Source organism: Mytilus edulis, chromosome 7, assembly GCF_963676685.1.
Source record: "Mytilus edulis chromosome 7, xbMytEdul2.2, whole genome shotgun sequence".
In the NCBI taxonomy this organism is placed as follows: Eukaryota; Metazoa; Mollusca; class Bivalvia; order Mytilida; family Mytilidae; genus Mytilus; species Mytilus edulis.
In genome coordinates, this window is record NC_092350.1 from 24,283,709 (window position 1) to 24,304,927 (window position 21,219).

Consider the following 21,219-nt stretch of genomic DNA (forward strand, 5'->3'; position numbering starts at 1 on the left):
CTTATCACACCGGAACACCTGAGACCTACTCAAGTTTCTGTTTGGATTCATATTGCTTAGTCCTTAGTTTTCGTGTGTTTTGTATACTGCTTTTTGTCTTGGTTTGGCATCGCATTGTCGTTTTGTAAGCTCATCATTGATACCAGGATTACGATTTATAAACTTATGATGAAGTTCAGTCTTAACTTAAATTCAAATTATTTGAGGTTTGAACAACGATTTACTGGTTTGAAACTTTGATATTGACAGATTTTCTCATTGAATATATATAAAGCAGGTGAAAGGAATAGTCTATTCATCAATCTCATAAGCGTACCAAAATGTCGTTCTCTCAATAATTTGATTTTTTTTCAAGTAAGTACAAGCTTTTTTTGTTAGATGTTATATCGATAGTGGCGTTTTTTAATTATGAATTTTTAATTGATATTCTTTTTATCATTATCACAATGAAATATCAAAAAACAAATCCAGGGCAAACAAGAATAATACTTTCTATTATGTTACATGTATGTTATCAGACCGAAGCTAGAGACACAATAGTTGGTTAACTACTTACACCAACTAAGTTCAGATTGGAACTAGTTGTAGTTGTCATAAACAGTGATATCGCCACCAGTCCGTACAATTCAAAAAGGTATGTCATCGCCTCATATAATATGATGATGAAGGGTTTAATAACAGCAATTCTGAATTACTGACGACCACAGCACCGCATATATCGACCTTTAACATTGAATCGAAAGGATATAAAAACGGTCTAATAGTGACTCTGGACAGTATATTAAATAAATCAGAAAGAAATTGAAATGCAAACTATAGACAAAACTGAAAATAAGAATCGGGCAATAATTTAAGTCAAACGTCCCGTACACAATACTGTAAAAAGTCGTTTTTGTGACAAAAAATGAAAACTTGCCGTCTTACTCTGTCGTTTATTTAGAATCGGCATGTTTTCAGCTATTACCTATTTTGCATCTTATCGCAAACAAACTTTTTTCTTTCAAAATTGCATAATTGTTTGTCCAAATTTGATTAGTTTGATAGATAAATATTAAATATTTTGATCGATTGTTTGTGTTTAACGCCATATTCAGCCTATTTGCTATATTGTGGCTGTCAGTTTTCATTGGTGGATGAAACCGGAGACCCAGGGGAACTACAGGATTTTATAAAAAAATAAATCTGATATTCTTGATCAGTTGAACTCCCGATCGCAGTGTTGGCATGCGAGTGGCGCAGTAGATAAAGTGCGAACACCAATCGGCAACCGAGGACCCCGTATGTTATATATAAGATGGTACATATATTGAATCATTATTTAAAAATGAGACATTAGACATGAAGTACGAAGACTGTTTTGGTTTTTGTTCACTACAATTATTTTTATTCATTTGGAGCATGACATGTGAGTTGTATCCGATTAAGAGTTATGTTTGTATGCATCAGTATATGTTTTCGAAGTCCAATCTAAAATATCTTTGTTCTGATTATTCAAAGTAGTTGTGAAGAGCTACTTTATTGTTTACCCCCAAAGCTCTTGATAGTATTATGAAATAAAGACATTTAGAAAGTTGTGTAATTACTGGGTTTTATGTTTTGTGCGATTTTCAAATATTACTCTCCTGAAAGTCTTATTATACATTAAGGTGCTAAGATAATTGCGGAATTATCAAAACGACTAATTCATTTTAAAAATTTCAATTCTTCTACTTTGATTCACGATTGCCCAAGCACCTGATTTTTTGATATTTTCATTTATTGCAAGCATAACTCAAAATCTCATATTTTATTTAAAACGATGAAAAACATTTATCCAAACTATTAAAAGCCTACAATAAATGATAAACAGGGCACGAGCATGAAAATACATAGCTTCGTTTCGTGTGTATTTTAATCCAGACGCCATCTAATTAAAAGAGGGATGAAAGATACCAGAGGCACAGTCAAACTCATAAATCGAAAAAAAACCTGACAACGCCATGGCTTAAAATGAAAAGGACTAACAGACAAACAATAGTACACATGACACAACATAGAAAACTAAAGAATAAACAACACGAACCCCACCAAAAACTTTGGGTGATTTCAGGTGCTCCGGAAGGGTAGGCAGATCCTGCTCTACATGTGGCACCCGTCGTGGTGCTTATGAGAATACAAATCCGGTAAATAGTCTAATTTAGAAGATCACATTTATGAAAGGGAAGGGGATTGTAGTTACGACGTAAGGAGCATATCCGATATCATTTGTGAAACCGTTATGTCATAACGGTCAACCAACTCGTTATGGCGTCCGTAAAATTTTCGAAGAGATGATTTCAACTTCACCATTTGGAATTCTAGATTTAATAGCTTCCATGTGAGCAACAACCCTTTATCAAGAAAATCATGATAGGAAATGCAAGCACGGGAATATCGTATCAATTGGGAGATGATTATCGAGTTGACCTCTTAAGTCATGCGATGACCATATAAACGATGTTAACATAAATATAGATATAAATAGATTAAGCAAACGCGTGCTGTTGAATTATTTAAGGTCTATTTAATTCTATTTTATAAAAAATGAATGTTTGTGGATCGAATCAGTCAATCAAATGATTTACCTTTGATTCACTTTCAATTTTGACATTCTTTTCCTTTAAATAACTTTTCACATACAATACACGTGTTATTTACCTCAAGCTAAGGGGTTAAATTGAGGTTCACATGAAAACGGGTTTAATGAGTTCGAATTATTCACTTGCAAGTGAATAATTCAAAATCAAAGTTTTTTTTAGCTTATTTTGACAAAATTGAACAATACTGGCTGCTAAAAGCTAATTATTATTTCACTATTTGCATTTCATTATTGATTGAGTAAATAAAAAAAGAAGATATTAGATTTTTTATACATCTCGTAGCTAGTGCCCCTTTAATGTAGGTATTTTTAAACTGGAAAAAATTTGGATAAAAAACTTTTTAAAGGGCGATAACGTTTGAAAGGAGTAAATGGTCGTGCTTTTGGTGGGGTTCTAGTGGCTAACTGTTTCATTTTAAGGTATAAGCCACATTTTAAAATTTACTAAATATTTACATTTCAGGGACAACTTCTATAAAATAACGTGTTTGATTTTTCAAAATTCCACCAGTAATAGATTTAAGCCGAAACATGCATGGTTCCTCTTTCTCGGACAGCAGTCAATATTGTTGATAGATCTTATCCGAAAGGAACGTCTAGATGACGTTTTGGTAGCATTTGGATCATTAATTATAGAAGGTATGAAAAAGGTATGGCAAGTGATTGCTTTATTATATAATTATATTTGTTATCTTAAGAGACCTGGTCAGACGTTTTATCTGTTTGATTTCACCATTTTTTTTTGTAGTAAATAAAAGTGTGCAAATAAATTTTGAAACCAATAATATGAAAAAATAAAACCCCACTTTCTATTGAAAAAAGAATGATAACAATTTTGAAATTGTTTTTCCTGATGTAAGTAAATTACAAGTGTTTATGTTGATTATTTCCGTCAATAAATTACAAAAAGCAATAAAGAAATGTAAGGAAAACGAGTATTACGACCATTATTACTCATGACGGGCTATTTAAAAATGTACACCACATTTTTATGCCCCATTTATGGGCATTATGCTTTTTGGTCTGTGCGTCCGTCTGTTCGTTCGTTCGTCTGTCCGTTCGTGCGTCCCGCTTCAGGTTAAAGTTTTGGTTAAAATTTTTGTCGAGGTAGTTTTTGATGAAGTTTAAGTCCAATCAACTTGCAACTTAGTACACATGTTCCCGATGATATGATCTTTCTAATTTTAATGCCAAATTGGAGATATTTCACCATTTCCACGGTCCACTGAACATAGAAAATGATAGTGCGGATGGGGCATCCGTGTACTGGGAACACATTCTTGTCTTGATTATTTTGAAAATATAAAAAGGTATTACAATCATTCATTGTAATTTAAGGAGTAAACCATGAAAAAAAAAATTGGTGAAGTCCTGGCCACACGACAAAATTATGTCAATGAGCTGATAGACAAAAAGCTGTCAGCCAAACAAAAGACGTGTTATATCCAAAATTGAATTATTCTTTTTTTAAAACTCGTTTGGTCCACTTTGAATGTTTGGAGTATTTGGTATGTTCATTAATATGGCAACATATATAAATACTATCCCATAAACTTTAATAAATAACAGATATTTATATCGAATATGATATACAATAACAATAAAAACTAGATTTGTAATTGCTAGCAATAACGGATGGCACCCTCGTCCCCCCCCCATTGCCAGGCGAGCGGCAGCCATTTTGGAAATTCCAAGGTCAAAGAGTGCATCTACACTTGCAAATTATCATTTTTTGCAAAATTTCATTGAGTTTGGAGCATTTTGAAATTTTGGACAATTTTGCTGTTTCCGTGGTTACGGCGGCCATTTTGGAAATTCCAACTTCAAAATGCAACTCCGCACATGCCAGTCACTATTCTTGTAAAGTTTCATCCAGTTTGCAGTACTTAATTTTTTTTGGAAATTTTGAACATTTGTGCTGCAACCATGGTTACAGTAGATAATTCCAAAATTCTAAAAGCGTACATCTCATTGCCACATGTCATGTTATATATCAATACAGTTTCATTTACTTTGGTGCACTACTCTCTGAGAAAATGCTGATTTTATGCATTTTTCCATAGGGTCAATGCAAAACTTGGCCCCTGTTTCCATGACAACGGCGGCCATTTTGAACTATCCAAATATTGTCTTGACACCTTGGCATACTGGAGAACATTTTCATAAAGTTTCATCCAATTGGATATTATAACGAAAGAGTTAGAATTTTTGATATTTTAGCTGTTTCCATGGTAACGGCAGCCATTTTGAAAATTCCAAAGTAAAACTGGAAATCAGCACATGCCAGTTAACATTCCTGTGGAGTTTCTTCCAGTTTGGAACACTTTGATTTTTTTCGCATTTGTGCTGTTTCCATGGAAACGGCGGCCATCTTTTACCATTCCATAGCAAGGTGCACAACTTCAAATGGGGTTCCTCATTATAGTTGAGTTCCATAAACATTGGTCCGTTAGATTCTGAGAACTCGCGCGGACAAAATGTGTGGAAGAAAAATAAAAATAATAAGAAAAAAAAGAAACGATGAATAACAATATGTCACCCCAACTCCGTTGAGGGTGCCATAACAAGGCAATTCATAGTACAAACTGAAGCTGTTAGTCACAAGTTTTTTTGAAAATTTTCATACATTTAATATATGCGCTACGTGCTTTATCGTATGCTTTCTTTTTTAAGTGTTTTTTTTTTTTATTTAGATGAAAAGGGTGGAGTCTTCATAACTAAAGAAAATGCATAATCTGTATGAAATTTTATCTTTTTCTGTTATCGTTCAAAATTTAGAGTTTATGATCGAATAGGATAGAGTTCCAAATCATGCTGCAACTTTATTCAAAGGTTAAAGGTTATAAGTGCTTAATGTAAACGTGAAACCATTCTTTTATTTGTTTGAATTCTTCAGACAATTTTCTTTTCACTTTTTTTTTTTTTTTTTTATAAAAAACGTCCTTAACTCTTTACATGGAGCTCTTGCTTGCCAAATGAAGTATGTTCATTTGATACTTGTGATGTGCTTTATATTTTGTTTTGTCTTAAAATATTCTACAAACAGACCTGTTAAAACAAAAATAAAAGTGAAAATGTAGCTTCATTGTCATGTGTAGATGTCTGGTTCAAATCCGCAATATACCAGTCATGAATTATTCATTTAATTGTTTAGCATGGATGAGGATTTCCTGTTTCCGCCAATCATTCTGTACTTCCCATTTTTTGATTTCCTTTCTGGATTGTTTCCTGAGAATATCACCTTTAAATATTGTTACGTCCAAAATTGTAATTGATTATTAGTAATGTTATATGTGAACTTTAACAAAGAGTGAATACTATTTGCAATTGATGAAATTAAAAAAAAAGAGTTTTCACTTTCCGTTATTGAAATAATAAAAATCTGTAATCTCTGTTGACGGATAAAAGAAAAATGTCTCGATATTTCAGGAACGATTTTATATTTTCCAATATCAGCGTATTTATGAAATATTGGTGACCACAACTCGTCGGTACTCCGATTCAATTTCGTTGTTTCCAAGAACAATCTTCTGTTTGTCTATCATATAATTTTAAAGAGACACCGCGATGTCAAATTCATATTGCATTATAAGCGTCCATGCTCTGTCGATTGCGCTTATACTTTCAGTATGATGTAGATCGATATGCATACTTTAAATGACAAATATACTTTAAAAGTATCATTAATAGATCAGGAGATGCTCTTATTTGTTTTAGTTTGTTAATAAACTAGTTGACAACTGGTTTGATAAAATAATAGATATATTGTGCTAAGCGGATAAATGTACAATGGGCCTTCCTTGAACTTTAATGTTTTGTAAACAGTTCTTATCAACTTTGATCTTTTCTCTACCATTTTTATTAATTTTATAATGTTTTGAAAGGATATATAGGGCGGGAGGGGTAGTGGTGGGTTTAGGTAGTTCCAACATGGATTTAACAAAACAATCCTGTATGTCATTAAATTGATTGTGTTCGCCCACGACACTAAATGATCGGTACCGAAAAAAAATTCAAAAGGACAAATTGAATTTTATGCTGTTTTTAACGGAACAAAAGCGAGTTTTTGTCATATCAATAGGTAAATAACTTTATTCATTGTCTACATCGACTATCGACTGCATGTGGTGAAAACCTGATTTTTATCAATGGGTTCGTACAAGTGGTAAGTTTAGGTGTAGAGTACACTTACACCACAGCGTTCTTGTGTACACGAAAAATTATTGTGTTGATAATCCAGGATCTCCGTTGTGTGAGACTCATAAATTCTTTCATTGTTGTATATTGTCATTTTTCTGATTCATTTCTATTTTGCAATAGAGTTTTTATGTCAAGAACATGTTTTAAGGAAACGGATGACGTTGTATGCATTAGATACAGGTAACAATAGTATATCCTGTTCAAAAGTCATAAATCGGTTGAAAGAAAATAAATCTGGGTTATAAACTAAAACCGAGGGCAACACATTAACTATAAGAGGAAAACAACGAAACAACAGAACACTGATGAGCAACAAAAATCAATCAACAATGCAACATACATAGAAACGAATTATAAGAAAACAACTGCCATTTTCCTGACTTGGTACAGGATATTTTAAGAAAAAATCGTCGGTTTAACTTGTGGCTAGCTAAACCTCCGTGCTTTATGATAATGTTAAATAAACCGCTGAAATGACTTCATGGCATGACGGGACCGTCCGTCATCAAACAGATATTCGCATATCACTTTATCGGCTAGTTCGTTGGAGTTATTTTTGAAAGTTTTCTTTGCATTTTGAAATCTTTGACTAGAAATGAATTTATATATAGTTTTTTCGCTAGAACTAGCATTTCAGCATAACATAGGTTTTTTGAAATATACTTTTCAACATATTTGTAAGACTTTTGTAGCTTTTGTATATTTTCGTTGTTTATGTTATGTGCATATGTTGTATCAATATTTAAAAATAGAAATTCCAATTTTGCGTTTCTTGTCCCTACCTTCTAATTTTGTTAGCAGACATTTGTCTGGAAGTTAGTCTATTTTATGTGTTGGTGTGTTTATTTGTAAGCAAAAGCTTCAATAGTTCCAGTGTTTGAGTAAGTTTTATCACCGTTAATTTTGTGTTTGTCACTTTCACTTTCCGGAATTTTTGAAGAAAAAAAGATTCTTGATACATATGATGATTAAAGTTTTTGTTGAATTGCTTTTAAATTCTAGTTAATAGCCGAAAGCTAGTGTGACTCTGTTAGTTATAATTTATTTCTATAAAAATCTCTATTTTTAAATGTGTATTTTGTCAAATTGCGATAAAATCTCATCGGAAATTAATAGTTATAATCAATTCTTGTACTGAATGAGGTGTTTCCTACTTCCTTTTGGCTAGTTATTATAAATTGACGTTTATTTACAAATGAGCGGAGATAAGAGACATGTGACTATGTGCTGTGCTGTGTTGGTTGGAGTAAAAAAACGTGTCATCCGACAAAAAAGAGATCAAAGCTTGAGTTAGATTGGCTTATGTATGAGTACCTTGTGTTTTACTGATCTACATCATTCTATGACCCAAGAATTTAATAATTTTTCATTCATCAATTCATGTAATTATAAAATATATCAAAAATAGAGACAAGCAATGCAGAATTGTTACATTTAAAATAAGAATATGATGTAGAGATAGTAGTATTCTAGGAAAACATTGATTATATTCTCACATCTAGAATCTCTCATCTGGTTTCTAATAATTTTAAAGTGATTAAATATCCGAGCCGGACGCGATCAAAGATTTATAATACTGTGGATTAATTTATTTTCGTGGGTACCAATTTTCGTGGAATTGGTTTTGCCCAAGGATGCATACAAGCCTATGGAAAATTAGTATTAGTTGATCATTGAATCATGTAGTTTACCTGTTTTTACGAAACCCACGAAATTTGGAATCCAACGAATAAAAATGAATCCACAGTGGAATAACAAACCAGAAAAGAAAAAAAAAATGGCCAAGTATAGTCATCATGTATAATATAAATCCATGTTATAAGAGAATGCTTTCAATATCTATTACGAAAATTCCGACCACATGTAACAAGAAACTTTTCAATGTTCCTTAAAATTGTCACCTTTATACCAATAATCATACTGTCGGTCTCTTCCTCTGAATGATCATCTGTGGTTGTCTACATTGTTCTTTAGACGGTTACTTCTTTAATGCATTTTCCTTAATTTCTCGGTTTCTGTCGTTTGTTTAACAAGTTCAGTTTCTCCTACTCTCTCTCTTTTTCACGTCAAAATTACAGTTTTTGTTTAATGTTTTCAATATCCGTTTCATTGGTGTTTTTTTTCCCAAGTCATCTTCATCAATAGCTTTAAAATTTTTCTGATGTTATTAACATGAGTACAGGTTTCTCTCCACTTTTGCTCGCAGTTTGAATGTATTTTTTTCAGAAAAGTCATTGTCGGCTTTTATCATGAGTTCTCGAAATTTAGTTATTATTTATCTATTGAACTTCGTAACGGTCACTCTAAAGAAGTGTCCTTGTAAGTGGAAATAAGTTTCGTACTAAACGATGCTTTCTGAATCGTGGCGTAATCTTTCTAAAGTCCCTTTTTAGCGTGCCGTGTAGTCTACCCTTGAAAGTAACTCGTCAACTTTTCCTATATAATCTATAACTTTGTGATAAGTTATATCGTGCACCAGGTTAAGAAGATTTAATTCTATTGGTATTACTTGGTGTTGAATTGTTTAACAAAACATTCTGTCTATGAACCAATCCCACCTATTAAACTTACTAAGACCATTGTTTATAGGAGATTTTATTTCTTGTCCGTATACAATTTCTATACCTACTTTCCAAGTTTTGCTACGTATAAGTTATATGCATTTATACAGAATCAGAATGAAACAAAAAATAATAGTAGTAGAATATGGAAATACGTGAAAGGTTGTGAATAAGGATATCATTACAAACAGACACATAAAACAGATGATTCAAAAACAACTTTAACAGACAATTATGTTTTATTTATTTCGAAACATAGCCGTTATCTAATTTGATTGTTCCTTTCATCAACCTTTCCCCTTTACACAAAAAGACATATTTTGCATTTTTCAGCATACACATTCCTCTGATTCTGCCTTGAGTATGTTTTTTTTTATGAATATCTGGTTTGTGAGTAAATAAATAGAGATTAATACATGGCCTTTTCCATATCAGCCTGGGTATCAGCCGAGACGGAGTTGAGGTGCTGGTATGGGTCGAGGGATGATACCAAGGCTGATATGAAAAAGGCCACGTATTAATCGCTTTATCATATACTTCCGACAATAGTTTATGTAAGGCAAATAAACAAATGCAATTACTAAAACAGTCAAAAAACTTTACAAAGAAGTTGAATTATAAATCAAATATACTATAATTGTCCAACAACAGCATCACTACCTTCATATATATTTATGGTAACATTTCCTATAGAGGCGTTTTGAAACATTGAAAATATGGAAGAGTTTTATGATCATTATTACTCCATGTTTGTTGTAGTACTTCTATTTGTTAGCAAGTACTAAAGATCCCGTAAATTTTGACATCGTCATAAAAATTATCTGACGTCACAATGGAAAAGTAAACAGCCGATACCGGAAGCACCGGAGGTAACTTGCACGAGAGGCACTATTATGGGTTTTGTGCACGAGATGCACCTGATATGGGTTATCAGCCCGGTTGGGAAATTATAGCTTGTGTACTCATATCAATGCTAAGTATATGATAAATCGGAATAATACTAATGGTCCTCTCTCTAAAGACCCTCTAATAATGTAAAATCCGTAATATCTTAGTATGTTTACAGAACACATTAGTAGTTATATAACTTTCGTATTGTCCCATTCAACCAGAGTTGCTTTAACTATTTGTTAAATTTCGTAAAGTCTTCATTGGCTTAAAAAGTATTAATTATTTCCTCATATTCCGTGCTTTCCAGTACATCTACGGTAGCGTATTCATGCACATCCAGTCCACTATGAACAAAACCATGATACGGATGTAAATAATCTTCTTCATTTTGAGATCTGTTAGAGTGTAAAGAAGACGACTGGCTAGTATTTGTTTTGCTCAAATCACTTTGGCTGTCACCGGAAGCTGTATTCTGTAAATCTGGTAGAATTTCGGACAATAAAGGTAGATTTCTTGGTTCTTCGTGTACATCTTCTTCGTTATTAGATACTTCTAGCATTTCGATTTCTATTGGTGAGTGTCTTACAACTTCTCTCTGGGGAACTGTATAATTAGTTTGTTTGCATCTATTCCAGATATAAACATGAGCAACAAGGGATATTATGATCAAAACTAAAACAAGTAGCACAATGAACACACCATAGAGTATTTGTTCTTTCGCTAAAAATCCTATAAAAGAACGATTTTTTAGTTCAATTTTCTTTCACCCACGAGTTAACGATATGAATATAAAAGATCTTTTATAAAGTGTCTTTGTAATTTTGTTAAATATTGTGTATTTTAATTTGTAGTCTCGTCAGCAGTGCATTTATATGTGAATGTTTGAACTGTTGCAACGTATTTTTAAATGAGATACTTATTGTATTATAGTTATAATTTCATGATAAAACCGAAGTGTTTGAAAATATATCGGACATAGAAGGCCGTACCTTGACCTATAATGGTTGACTTTTATAAATTATTACTTGGATCATCATGAGAGTTGTCTCATTGGCACTGATACCACATCTTCCTATATCTATTAGAAGGGAACTAAAATTACAATGAAACAAAACAAAACAACGTGCATTTCCGATTTAATCCTAAACAGGAACGCGTAAATCAATAACAAATGAAAGCAATATGGTAACAATTTTAGTTATAGGAAAGTTTGAATACTTGGTGCTTCTTTAAAGAACAAAATATACCTTTTACAGAAATTCCTGAATGCGGTGGTACTGAATCTGTAATGGTTTCGCCGCCGTTATCTGTAAGTGTATATCATATGTGATGTCAAAAGTAAAATGAAGATATCAGAGCATTTCAAATGTAAATTGATCATCAACATAATCATTTACAGCAAAACTCAGAATTTGTAACAGTGGTATTATTTTATCAATTTATTTCTTTATTTCATTATAACAATTTTGATCTGAGCGTCAGTGATGAATGAGTCTTATGTATACGAAACGCGCGTCTGGCGTATCAAGTTATAAGCCTTGTACATTTGATAACAATTAATCATATTGTACACTAGATCCTTTGAAATAAATCAATGTATCGTTTTGTTGTTAAATAAACTGTGGTATTATGTTCAAGCATTTAATAATAAAAACAAGCATCGTATAAAATACAAGGCCAATATATTCTTGTTTCATTAAGTAACACCTAGTACAGATTTACTGTTAACGATTGTGAAAACTTGTAGCTCACAGTTAGAACATATACATTTCGATTGAACTTTAGTACTAGACGAAAATAACAAAAGATACTCAAAGGAAATGCAAACATATTTGTCGAAGAAAATCTGAAATTTCCATGTCAAACAAAAACAACACAAATTCACGAAAAACGATCAAAATACAAATAAACTTCAAGGATAAAGTAAAGACTTAACAATTCGAATCCCACCAACAAACCAATGTACATTTTGAAAAAAGGAGCTCCCGAAGGGTAAAACGATTCTCCAGCGCATAAATTACCATTAATATCACATTTGATGAAAGGAGAACAGAATTGTGGTAATGCTGATTGGAACATAACTCGTCATCTGTTAAACAGATATTCCATAACAATAAATTAATTTGATATTCCATAACGGTTTACCAATTCCTAATTGCGTTTGAAAGTTATTGCCTTTAACTTCTCGAAAACGAAAAATACATAAATTAAATGCTTTCAAATATATGTTGTAATTGTTTTATTAACAAATGTAGTTAAAAAAGAAACTGATTACCATCCTCCAGCAAAATACATAATAACGGTTACCTTGTACAGCTAGATATATCGTTTCACTTGCTGATCCCTCAGTATTAGTTACACTACATGTGTATGCTCCTGCATCTGATCTGTTCACATTTGTAATCATAATAGCAGTTACACCATGATCCTCTTTTGTCATATCTTCTATTTTTGTCCTGTTTCTGTCATTGCCCACCGCAATTTTTGTAACAATGGAATAATTAAAACCGATATTTTGACAATTTTTTGTCCATAATATTTCAGCATCTAACGGGTTGCTATAATATGAGCATGACACATTTACGTCGTGTCCCACTGAAATGGGTTCTTTCGGCCACAAACATTCAACACGCGGATGATCTAAAAAATTGTAAGTCATGATGATAACTCAGAGTATGAAATAGAAATAGACACTTAACATGTGTAACGGTCAATATTATAAAATGTTGAACCGATAACATGTTTATGATTTCGTAGCAAAGACGCATTATCAGTGCATTAAGTGTAAACAATTCCTATAAAAAGTAATTTTTCCCATTTGTGATTTGCAATGGAAAAGTTAGAAAAAACTCAACATATATCCTCACGACACTTTCCAAAGAGGACATCCCGGATAATCATAGGTCTGTTCAATGTTCCTTTGGAATTTAAACCAAAGACGAAGAACTGGGTATTCCATTAATGTATTGAATATATAACTTTTATAAGTGTCCTGACAGATAACGGTATATTGCTGGGTCTTCCAAATGGTCCACGAAACCTCTTTCTAAATTATTAACCTCTATTTTATCAGAAATCAAGCAGGACCCAAAGTTATTGTGAAACTGCCTATGCTAGAGGTGGCGTGAATCAGATGTGGATACTAAAATAAATCCTAACTACAATACCCTTCCCTTTTGTCGAATGTGACCTACTTATTTAGACTATTTACCGGATTTGTAATAACGTATGCAACACGACGGGTGCCACATGTGGAGCAGGATCTGCCTACCCTTGAGGAGCACCTGAGATCACCCCCAGTTATTGGTTGGTTTCGTGTTGCGAAGTTTAGTTTTTTAATATGTTGTATCTTCTGTACTATTATTTGTCCGTTTGTCTTTTTATTTTTTAGCCATGGCGTTGTCAGTTTATTTTCAATCTATGGATTTTTTTCGTCCGTCTTTTAGGTCTTAGACTCAATTTGTTTTCATATTCAACAAGTTTTTTTTCTAAAACTTTGCATTGAGTTTTTCTTTTTTATTTGCATTTAAGAGTTTTAAATTACACTCTGTATCCTCATATAATATACACATGAAAAAATGAACATCCTGACCACAATGATATTTCTTCCAGTTTAATCTTTTCGTTTTTCTTAGTTATGTGTGTAAATTCATTTATCTATTTCCTACATGTTTCCGCAAATCTTACGAAATCAGGATAGGATTCAGAAACGCCATAATTAACTTTTATAGATATTTTAGAAAAATATAATTTCACGGCAAAACAAAAGGTTCAAAACTAAATCTTCAGTCAAATACTTATAGATAGACACTTTTTCTTGCCACTGTGAATGTTATGTAAATTTCATTGTTCACATTGGTAACACAAATCCTTGTTCATAAACTCATCAAATCTATGCACTATTATCGTGAATAACAAATCATTGCGAAGTACTTCGATTTTTTTTTTTTACTTATATGGAAATAATTTCTCTTTATAATTGCTCGAGTTTCTCATATCCTGCTTAGCCTTCAATAGCTTTCTATACTATATATACGGTATTGGTTTAAATCGTATGATTTCTGTCCTTGATTTTGGTGGAAGTGGGCAATTGGCATTCATGCCACATCTCTTTATCTTCAAATATAGTATTTTATATTATTTTAAGTTGTAGCATGCTATTATAATCTGACTAATCTTGATCTTTGTCTATATGCCTTTCTGTGTTTCATTGATACATATGATGTGGCTCTGTACTTTTACATCTCATCATTGTGTTACTATGCTATGTTGAAGTTTTGTGTTCTTGTCTTTCATTTTTGCTTATGTGCTTTGTGTATATGCCTTTTTGTGCTTCTTTTTAATGTATGTATTTGTTTGTTTTATGGTTATTAAGATTATGACAAGTTTGTTGACTGTTTTATATTGTAGTCCTGTAATGTTGTGTTGTCATTTTAATGTTATATTTCACATGGTCATAAAAGAGGGAGGTTTGGCATGCCACAAAACCAGGTTCAACCCACCATTTTTTTCTTAAAAAATGTCCTGTACCAAGTCAGGAATATGACCATTATTATATTATAGTTCTTTTCTGTGTGTGTTACATTTTAACGTTGTGTTTCCGTTGTGTCGTTTGTTTTCTATTATTTTTGAGTGTGAATTCACATTATTATAAGACGTGTCACGGAACGTATCTATCCCAAATTCATGTATTTGATTTTGATGTTATATTTGTTATTCCTCATAGGATTTTGTCTAATGCTTAGTCCGTTTCTGTGTGTGTTACATTTTAATGTTGTGTCGTTGTTCTCCACTTATATTTAATGCGTTTCCCTCAGTTTTGGTTTGTTACCCCGATTTTGTTTTTTGTCCATGGATTTATGAGTTTTGAACAGCGGTATACTACTGTTGCCTTTATGTACCAATTATTTGCATTTTTCCAGTTATGTCTCTTTGTTTTGTTCACATATCGTTGTCAGTATAATGGAATATAATGCGGATATGATACAAGTAACAGGTTTAGCTTGCTATTAAACCAGGGGCCAGTTTATCAAAACTCTCCAAAGATCGGTCCTTAGAATTTCTAAGAACAGAAAATAAGATAAAGTCAGGACAGATTACGATATGTATAAGCATGTATACCGAATTTATCTTACGATAATTATAGGTAGGATGACCTAACCGCTGTCTTAAGTATTGGCGTATAAGAAAATAGCAAAACAAAGTGAAAATATTGCCTCAAATTTAACAAATAACACTGATTCAAAAAAAGATTAATAATTAGAAAATAATTATCAGTTTTAAATTCAAGGTAATAAATAATTTTCATATTATAATTGTACAATTAAACTGTATGAAACAAATCAAAAGACAAAAAAAAAAATATAACAATTGTTTTATATCAGAATTGAACAAACTAATTGTTTATAGTTAAAATTAAATATTTAATCAGTAAAATCATTATATTCTTGAGTGAGCTTAATTCGAAGTGTCATTGTTTCAGATTTTTTTCCGATGCAAAACAACAGACTCTCCCGTGGCGACGTGGAGAAGAGTAAAACTTTGGTTTTTTGGTAATTGTGAAATGTTCCAACCAATGGTCTCAAACAGAGAGATCGGGATTTAATATGCATTGACGAACTCCCATTCGATTGGTTTTCATTTTTAGGGAGGGGGGGGGGTTATGATGAAATTTTACCGAATAGAGTGAAACAAAATTAAAAGGAAGGACTAAGATAACAAAACAAAAAAAAGGAATATAGGGAACAATGTTTTAGCCTAGCCCCTTCACCTTTCCGCCATATCATTAAAACCCCCAAAGTAAATGCAACCAGTACAGGCCATCATGTTTACAATTTTTTTTATTCCTGAATGTATTCTAAAGTTAGGATCATCATAAGACCATCTTTAGACACCTCAATTGGTATCTTAAAGTTAGAACAATTCCTAGGATTTTCCTAAGTTACGACATGTTTGATAAACCCACTAAGGACTCAGATGTGTCCTTATTCTACAAGAGCTTCGATAAACAGGCCCCAGGCTTAATCCTCAATTTTCTGCATAAGAACATGCCTGTACCAAGTTTGAGCTTTTATTTTTGCCATTTGATTATATACTTTCTGTTTTGAGTTTTCCTCGGAGTTCAGTATTTTTGTGATTTTACTTTTGACTCTAAAAAATCACATGCAACGAAACGCACTCTATCTGTTTCTTATGTGTGACTGCCGGAAGTTTTATAAGTTCTTTCATTTTATTTATCATATATAATAAGTTTCCACAGAAACTTTCATTAAGTGACTAATATTTATTGTAGTGTTTAAATTTAGCTATTTATTCGTTATAATGGTTCTATACACGGGTTATATAAGAGCCCAATACATACATAGAATATCCAGTTTTATGGATTGCTCTAATGGAGTTTTTAACATGTCATGTTCCGCTATGCATGTATATATTTGTTCATTGTGATTTTTGTTTACAGTAAACGAATAATAAGCCCACTCGCTGTATTCGTTATTCATCGTTAGCTTCTTCTTTCCATAATACCAAATTGTTTTACCACGAGGAATGCCTCCTAAGGTATAACACCCTAATGTAAGATTTTCATTTTCCTTTCCAACAATTCTATTTTCTTTGGTCATATTCACGACTTTTACTTCAAAAGGGGGCGCTGAAACCAGAAAACACACTTTTTGATATAATGAGCTCAAATTCAAGACTCCTTATGATATTAAGAACTAATCTTTTAGACATATACATGCTTTTATAGTTTGACTTATTGATAAATTCTCCATTTTCTGGGAAATATTTTGTATTTCATGTTTTCGGTATTCTTTGTAAGAGTTAAATCGTCAAATGAAGAACTTGAAAAGTTGATCCCTTCTAAATTATTGACGTTGGTGACAATTTCAATCTCCTCATCCGTTGCAAGTTCTAAAAAGTCGACGTCCGGCATATTGCAGTAATAGTTATACACTGAGAGTAGGTGTATCTGGAGATAAAGAACGCCTGAAACGCCGTATCCCGAAGTATATGTAATAGTTATCCCGTGATGACGCGGTATATTAATATAATAACATTAACGGTACCAGTTTTTTCTGCACCTAATGTGCATTTCGACAATAAATGTCTCTTCAGTGATTACAGAGGCCAAAATATTTGCAAATCAAATAAAAACTTATTCAAAAGATAAAGAGCTATAATCGAAAAAGGTACAAAAAAGTATAGCCAAATGAGGCCAGAGGTCGCGCTTCATACAAAATGTACTTCGTTCAACGCTTTTACAACCCAATGAATTTACAAAAAGCATTCAGTTTTCAATTGGAATTAAGTGGATTTAGTTGATTTTTTCTACATTTTAAAAGTTAGTCTTTATTCCGCATAATAATTTTTGAGTTTTATTGTGTGTTATTCTCGCCAACATGTTATGAAACAAAAGAAAGCATGCAGAGAAAATAAACTCAAAGTAGGGTGATCCAATAGGGGTTACAATGTATATATCCGATTAAGATTACCCCTAGTAGAACAATGGAGTTGGGATGTAAATCTAACTTACACCCGATGCTTAACCCTATATTTTTTTACACTGAATTTTAAATGAAAAAGAACGGATATAATTTTTATTGACAATATCAAACTATGATTATAATACATTGTTTTTTTTTAAAATAAAACCTCACTAGTTACCTTACTCTAACAAGTTAGTAGATATTACAAATATCAAAGTTTTGTGTATTCCCGTTAATATAAAACAATCATGTTCCTGTATGTAGTTGTACATATGGACGGGTAAAAGACGGACGAAATTTTGAGTCAAGCGTTGGATTTGGCATAAGAGACTAACGAAAAAGGCAATATCTATAACACAAAGTACTTAAAAGTATCTGTTAAAAGAAGGTAATCATAAATGTATTTTCTATTTTACGGTTTTATAAAAAAAAAAGCCTCCCTCTTCTCGAAATAAAACAAAGATTCATATTCAAAATGAGAGATAGGTGTGTCTGGATTAGAAACCCGACCACCGGACACGTTTAACATACAAAAATACAAATTTCATTTTAAGGAACCCTCCTTCTATTGATCCATGCAAAGGGAGGAGATTATTGGGGTTGGAATCCTACCTTTTTTTTGCACCTCTTTTTTTTAAATGGCTGCATCCTTCCCTGTCAGCTATAATCATTTAGTCTTCATCAATCCAAACATTTATATTTATTTTATAATTAAGACTTAACCAGTTGTAAACTATATGTTTTAATGTTTTTAATTTCAAATACAAATTCTGTACATAGTCACTGCCATTGTAAAACTAAGGATCTCGTCACACAAAATCTATTCAATTTACACTTGTATCAGAAATAACTATGAAGTATTACAATCGAAATGGGGTGTAAGTGTAAGATCATCACGTTGCCGGAAACGGAAGGGTAATCTTAGTACACTGACACACAAATCCGAGCGGAATAACTATTTTAAATCCCAGCTTTTCTATATGAAAAAACAACAATATTAACGCTTCATAACATGTAGTTCAGAATGCTAAAAAAATATTGTAAAATACTTATTAAATTACTTAATAAGCCCCAATTACAATGTTCAAATCTGCTAAGTTAACAGACAGTTTATATCTAGTCAAGAAGAATTTGGCGTATAGAGAGAGTGTAACGCTTTCAGCATGTTACGAACTTTGGGGGATCTGTTTGTGGCCTGTTTTAGGGCAAATTTTCAAATCCTACCCAATATACCCTTATTTTTTAGTGGCATATAAATTTACTAGCATTCATCCCGAACAACCTCTATTACAACATCTGCCTATTGTACTTTTAAAGAATTGTTCTTGTCCTAAAAATGCATTGACTGTTTGCCACCAGACCTTAAACAATCAACAATCAATCATATAAAATTGTGCGTATACAAATTTACAATTGTTTAAGAATCTAATGTTAAACTCTCTAAAGCAAAGTAGACCTTTGATGGATTTTGCTAATTTTGAGGTCCCGTTTACTCGTTTCTCTTTTCATCTTTTAACGTTTAAAATGTTTCTCTAAAACAAAATGATGTAAAACGCTGAATTTCTGGTGAAATTCAAGGAAATTGTGCGTAGTTTTTGCTTAAAATAGATATCTTATTCAGAACAGTGACGAATAAAACTATCAGTGCAGTTAATATCACTCGAAGGAAACCTGAGTTACACTTGAAAAAAGTTGACCGACTCACACGGAAAAAAAACTCACAATCTCAACCGGACAAAACATCAAGTATGCTAAACATCAATTATGCTAAAATAATAAACAAAAACAAAAAAATTATTACAACAACAAAATACATTGCCATTTAGATTGATCACTTCAACTTACTAATATGTTTATCGGTTATATGAACTTTTACAAATTATTTCAAGTAACAGTTTTGTATAAACAGTGTGTTTTTCCTTTTTTCAAACTATCTTAAATTAGAAGGTGCAACAGGCTACGCATTTACAAACCCACTTGCAAACCCTCTTCATTAGAGGATTATAAAAAAAAACAACGCATAAAATAACACAATGACACCATAACAACATATTTCCTTATCAAGTATACATCACAACTGAATAATTCAAGTAGTTAACACAGTGTTGCTAATATACATTGTGCAGCAGGTGCCAATTTTTGTTAACAGATTTTTGTTGTTTTCTGTTATAGATAAATTCACTACGTCATAACTGTTTTCTCGGACCTATATTTGTTTCATGTATGTCTTGTTATATTACGTCATTTTTTCAGGCTGTTCAATATAGTTTTGATAAGAATTCTTGGACTGTTTTGTAAATTGTTTATATATTCCGTTATTGTAACTCTTAATTCAATGTTATGATTTTCGGCCTCATTTTATCTTCTCATTACCCTTTAAATAATCATGATTTTACGAAATGAAAAGAAAGCACTAAACACTAATCCTTCAATGATATTCACGTGCTCTAAAAACCTTATTCCAAATATTAATTCAACCGCCGTCAATCGAAACTCCCCATCTTAATTTAGCAGTTTTTATAATTGTGTTAAAGGTGGCAATGCTGCTACAGCCAGATTATTCAATAAAAATGCACGTGAATATCCACAAATATTTCCGTGCAATGCCATAAAATGACAAACCTGTTCTAGATTATCTTCTGATAGTACTATAAGGTCAACAGTGAACGGGAGAGCTTTTTCGCTTTCCTTTTCTTGTGACATAACATGAAAAACCAAAAACCTCATTTATCTGGTTACATGAACAAAGCCAAAGTGTGGTATACAATATGTAGGACAAACAGGACGGGAGTTTTTTAAAACGAACACAGGAACATCTATACCGCTTCCGAAAACCTAAGTCGCATAAACAAATTGAAGATTCCCGTAAAATTATCGAACTGTCTTGGATAAAACGACTTCAAACCGCTTATCCCCTGGGTCTAAATGACAATATACTTGTACAAGGGAACATATCTACTACTTCTTCTATTGATATCATGATTATTATTGATAAAAAACAACGGAATATTAGGTCTCATGGGAAACGTATCAATCGAAATCAACGAGTTAAACATCGTATAAATTATACACTTGGAAATCTATATTAAAAAAAAAATGGTAGGCATCAATTATTATGTAAACTGAGTCAAATACCCATTAGTAAATTACACGATATTTTCAAAGAGTGTGACACCATCTCATTCTTCAGGCCACTGTATGGATATTGTCGTATAATTACAGCATAGGCTGTTCCCGCGTATCGACAAACCTGAAGATCATTTATAAACGTCATTTTCAGAAAATTAAATATATTAGCAGAGGTATTGATTTTATCAGCTTATCTAGTATATTTAATGACTCTACCGTTCTAAACTTTAGATCTTCCTATTTTGATAATATAGAGACGCCTATAATTTCATACACATATAAAAACCCCGCAGAAGTTTAATTTTTAATTATACGTCGGTTACATCAGACGTGA